Below are 5725 nucleotides of genomic sequence, written 5' to 3' on the forward strand. Positions count from 1 at the left end.
CCCACTTTTTGTGCTGTGTGCTGAGAAACCTTACCCTATGGATAGTGAATTTCACAGAAACAACGCATTGCACAATTTTTCCTTAATGTTAACATGTAAGATGAATTCATATAAGGAAAATGCAAACCTTTATGCACAGGATTCTTATCACATTCTTGAGAAGAACTAGAGGCTTTACTGAAAGGCGCATTATTAAAACTAAAATTTAAAATGTGCCCTTGAGCCTCCAGGAAATATTCTTGAAATATTTTCCCCTACATGGGCTAATGTAGAGTGAGAAGTTTTCTTCCTTTCTTAGCCCTGAAATAGTTTTCTTTTCCAAATCTTCCTGCTTAATACCAAAGAAGGGGCACAATAGTTTGTTCTGAATTTAAGGAATTATGTTTTTTTTCAGTACCTAGTCTAGTGTCTAATGCCCAAGAGGACCTCAATAAATACCAGTTGACGCTCAGTATATAGGTACAAATGATTACCATGCCTGTCTCCCCTTTAAGATGGACTGTTTAAAACACCTCTCATTTCATAGACTTCTTGACCTAAGCTTTTTTTTTTTTTTTTTTTCCTGAAGCTGATTAAAATGGAAACTCTTGTCTCTTCTATGGGCTTATACTTTTGAAAATCTAATATTATTTTTTAATTAATTAATTTATTTTCTCTTTTGTTGCCCTTCTTTTTCACTCTTGTTGTAGTTATTGTTGTTACTGATGTCGTCGTTGTTAGATAGGACAGAGAGAAATGGAGGGAGGAGGGGAAGACAGACAGGAGGAGAGAAAGACAGACACCTGAAGGCCTGCCTCACCTTCAGTGAAGCAACTCCTCTGCAGGGGGGGGGAGCCGGGGCTCCAACCGGTATCCTTATGCCAGTCCTTGCACTTTGTGCCACGTGTGCTTAACCCACTGTGCTACCGCCCAACTCCCCTAATATCATTTTCATGAAGGCCTGAAAGCTCCAAAAGGCTAGCAGGTGAACCAAATATTGGTGTACTTATGTCAGCTTCTCATGTCCATATTAGTCCTGACATTAGTTACCAGAGCACTGCTCAACTCTGGCTATGGTAGTGCTGGGGATGACTGCATTTCGGTGCCTTAATCATGATATATATACATATATATATACATATATATATGTATATATATATGTATATATATCAATTATACCATCTCCCTGGCCCTAATTAATATTTTAGTGCTGTATTGAGGATCAGATTCAGCATCTCATGTATATGTGGCATACAATCTGCTACTGAGCCACCACCCTGATGCAATTTTTTATTTTATTTACTGGAGAGAGAGAGAGAGCCCCCTCAACTCTACCATGGAGTTCTACTTGTTTTGTGTTTGCTACTGTTATGTGGTACCTAGAGCTTTACATATAAATGTCACATTCTCTACTGCTGAGCCACCTCCCCAGCCCAAGGTCTATACTTCTTCTTTTTGCATCCTCACCAAACAAAGACAATTCAACAGAAGAATGAGAAATCATTTATTTCTTGAACACATTTTTGTGAAGAGCCAGGGAAGTGTATTGGAATATCAAGAACAGAAACAAATTCTCCATCCTTTGTCTACTGCCTTACCTGTCTGCCTTCTGCTTCCCACATTGCTTCTGTATGGATGGAATAGATACTAAAACAAGACAAACACAACACTCAGTTTTGTTAGGGTGTGTGGGGGAGCTAGCATAATAATTATACAAAAAGCACTTTCATGCCTGAGTCCCCAAAGTCCCAGGGTCAGTCCCCAGTACTACTATCAGCCAGAGCTGAGCAGTGCTCTAGTATAAACAAACAAACAAATAAATAAAATGTGTTTATTGATGACTTCACAGCAAAGGAGAGAAAATAGAAAGTTCAGGTCACCCAGAGTAAGGAGCAATGAGGTTTATGAAAACAACACAAAAGGTTGAAAGAAATGGAATTATGGAGGGAGATCCTTATAGAAAGGGTTAATAGCAGGACAGAGCTGTCTGGGATATTGCATGACTCAAAAAGGAATGAGTAAGCAGGCAAGAAAAGTCAGGAAAACACTGGAGAAATAGAGTGGAAATGACACAATCACTGAGATCATATGTTCAGAAGGATCAAAGGAATGTGAAGCCCTACAAGGCTGAAAGAAAGCTTTTAGGGCACCAAAGTAGACACCTGGAGAGGTTATGTGTGATAATATGCCTGTATCTTCATGATAAAACATGAGAAGAGATAAAGGACTCTAGACCTACAGATGTTGATGAGCTATCCAGAAAGTTGTCTATGGATGTTTTTAAAAAACAGGCAAAGCAAAAGACCAGAAAAGGTTTAAGAATATGCAGTGGGGAGAGTGGTAGGCAGGAAGAAGGAGTGGGAAAGGCTGGGGAAACAGAATGTTGTGATGCCCTGGGAAATGGCATGGTGGCAGAACTCTGGGCTTGCAAGCATGAGGTCTTGAGTTTGATCCTGAGCACCGCATATGTCTGAGTGCTGCACGGCCACCCGCCCCACCTATTTCTCAGGAAATAAATAAATAAGTTATGAGAAATCAGAATGATGTGAATACCGGTAGACATTATTAAGCATACACGAGGCTTAAAAAAAAAAAAGGAAAAGAAACTGAGGAGCAAGGAATAAGGACAGATCCCTAATCGAATGTCATTGTGGAGTAGGGAAGGTGAAGAGTAGGAGGCATGTGTGTGGAATGCTGGGCTTGGAGAGGTAGAAGTATCATCTTGCAGATAAAATCAGATTTTGATTAAAGTGAAGTGATGACAGAGCAGCTGAAGTAAAGATCAAGAGTATGAGGTGGTTTATTTTCAATAGATGACTGGTTTCCTCTGAGACCCTCAGGAAAACTCAGGCTGGGATGTGGAGAAACAAAAATGCAGGGTTGATGGTTGACCATGGTAAGTTTAGTGCAGTGGAAGGTAACTCAAGATTCACATTAATGATAAGGAAGCATGTTGGATAGTATGCCAGCTCCCCCCGGCTTAAACACCAGTATGTCTGTATGAGATTAATTTGATCCCATTCAAAGCTTCGGTCTATTTACATAAATCACTTTTACATTTACATAAAGCACCACCTTCCCTCCAGGGCATTGGTGGTTTAGTGGTAGAATTCTCACCTGCTCTGCCCCCTCTCCTTGTCACACCCTGATCTTCCACCAGTCACTTTTCACTCCACCCTCTCTATGTCACATCCTGTTTCCACCCTACTTGGAGAGTATAAAAACAGCTGCTCTTCTGATTAAAGACACTTGGAAATTGCTTTCCGGCTCTGATGGTTCCAGTGTATCTCCTGCAAAGTTAGTGCGGCACGAGTTCCTGATCCCTCTCCCACGCAGCAGCCTAGATCGGCTCCAGTTGAGTTCTCTCAAACCCAGAGAACACTAGCTCGGGAAGAAGCACCCTCAGGCTATCCCAGCAGAAGCAGACAGAAAAAAGTGAATTCTTCTTAAACATTAAAATTTTTTTATTTATTTAAAAAAGGAGACATTAACAAAACCATAGAATAAGGGGTACAACTCCACATAATTCCCATAACCAGATCTCCGTATCCCATCCCCTCCCAAGATAGCTTTCCTATTCTTTTTTTTTGCCTCCAGGGTTATTGCTGGGGCTTGGTGCACCATGAATCCACAGCTCGTGGAGGCCGTTTTTTCTCCCATTTGTTACCCTTGTTGTAGCCTTGTTGTGGTTATTGTTGTTGTTGATGTCGTTCATTGTTGGATAGTGTTGGTCTGCTTCTAAATTCTGCTTTTAAGACCCCTTCTGTTGTATTGCTTGACGCTGTGGTCTATTTACATAATCATTGTTTTGACACCTGCACTGGGTTAATCCCCACTGGTTCCAGCGCTTTTTCCTTCTCCCCACACCCTATCCTACCTACATCCTCTTCTGACCTGACACTTCCGCTTTAGGAGATATATAGGACAGAATTGTGACTAGAGATTAGATTGTTGAACTGCATCCCCGCTTGTCAATAAAGACTGAACTACGTTCCCAGCTCAGCCATGAGTCCCTGGTCGTCTCTCTCCTGCCTGAGAAGCTAGCCCGGCAGGATAGGACAGAGAGAAATGGAGGAGAGAGGAGGGGAAGACAGAGGGGGGGAGAGAAAGACAGACACCTGCAGACCTGCTTCACGACTGCGAGGTGCACCTTCTGCATCCCACAATGACCTTTGCTCCATACGCCCAGAGGGATAAAGAATAGGAAAGCGGGAGTTGGGCGGTGGTGCAGTGAGTGCAAAGTGCTAGTGGTGCAAAGCACAAGGACCGGCTTAAGGATCTGGATTAGAGCCCCTGGCCTCCCACATGCAGAGGATTAAGCTCATGTGGTGCAAAGTGCAAGGACCAGTGTAAGGAATCTGGTTTGAGCCCCCGGCTCCCCACCTGCAGGGGAGTCGCTTCACAGGCAGTGAAGCAGGTCTGCAGGTGTCTGTCTTTCTCTCCCCGTCTCTGTCTTCCCCTCCTCTCTCCTCCATTAGGGCACTTTCCCAGACTCATAGACACAGTTTTGAGATCTGTGCCTAATCTTCTTAAACATAGGGCTCAACCTTCATCAAATAGGACCTTCCTGGGCATCTGGGACTAGGGTCACCCCAAAGGATTGGCACATGGTTTGGTTTGAAAATGAGTGGAGCAGGGTTATCTTACATCCATGTTGGATAAAAATCTTCAGAACATGAGACATTGAGGATAGAAGCCAAGATGAAGGGAAAATGGGCTTATCTCAGAAGGTTACCTTCAGATAACCGTTGCTTCTACATTCAGCTCTCTGCCACCTTGGCATTTCTTCCTCCCACACCCCTCCCCACAGACTGAATAAGAAAGTATCTCCTTATTCTGGAATCCTTCCCACTCAATTTTAGTGTTGGGTGGGGCAGTGAGGCGGAGGGAAGTGGGAACGATTGTCTAATCATAGTAAAGGTCTGGTAGCCCTTACAACCTCTCTTTCTTACACACACACACACACACACACACACACACACACACACACACACACACACACACATACACACACACACACTACCCAATAAGTTCAGGCTTCAAGGATGGGGGAGGAGTATGAAGACATTTGTGAAAACAATTCTTTAAAAAAAAAAAAAGTTTGGGAGTCTGGCGGTAGCTCAGCGGGTTAAGCACACGTGGTGCAAAGCGCAAGGACCAGTGTAAGAATCTCTTCACAGGCGCTGAAGCAGGTCTGCAGGTGTCTGTCTTTCTCTACCCCTCTCTGTCTTCCCCTTCTCTCTCCATTTCTCTCTGTCCTGTCCGACAATGACGACATCAGTAACAACCACAATAATAACTACAGCAATAAAACAACAAGGGCAACAAAAGGGAATAAATAAAATATATTATTTTAAAAGTTTGTCTTCTTGAGCCCTAAGACAGCAGGAACCTCACATTTCCACTGTAGAGCCTATATTTCCCCCAGTTCTGGAACCTTAGGGTGAGGCACACTTTCCTGCATGCTTCCTTCAATTCATATCAAATAATATTGCATCCGCTGATCCCGACCCAATCAACACAATGAGTACCACCTCAGCATGCTTCACTTCAGACTGTGTCCAGAGAATTCAGGTGTGGAATGATAACCTTTCAGCTTCATTACTCGGGTGAGACCTTTCTTTTCATAGGATTCTCTAATTCCATTCCAGGCAGTTCACTTCCTGAGTCCCAAAACCTAGATATAGATCAGGTCCCATGAGATAGAGCATATGTTCACACGTATCCATAAACTAGGGCAAAATAT

At 43.0% G+C, this 5725-nt stretch overlaps 1 long non-coding RNA gene across 1 annotated transcript; it reads left to right on the plus strand.

The window, feature by feature from the left end:
* The first annotated feature begins 1684 nt into the window (after nt 1-1684).
* On the plus strand, nt 1685-3450 carry LOC132535810 (uncharacterized). Its single transcript, XR_009547543.1, has 2 exons — nt 1685-2931; nt 3405-3450. It is a non-coding gene; the product is annotated as an uncharacterized LOC132535810 (long non-coding RNA).
* The last annotated feature ends 2275 nt before the right edge of the window (nt 3451-5725 follow it).

The sequence above is a fragment of the Erinaceus europaeus genome, chromosome 2 (assembly GCF_950295315.1).
Source record: "Erinaceus europaeus chromosome 2, mEriEur2.1, whole genome shotgun sequence".
In the NCBI taxonomy this organism is placed as follows: domain Eukaryota; kingdom Metazoa; phylum Chordata; class Mammalia; order Eulipotyphla; family Erinaceidae; genus Erinaceus; species Erinaceus europaeus.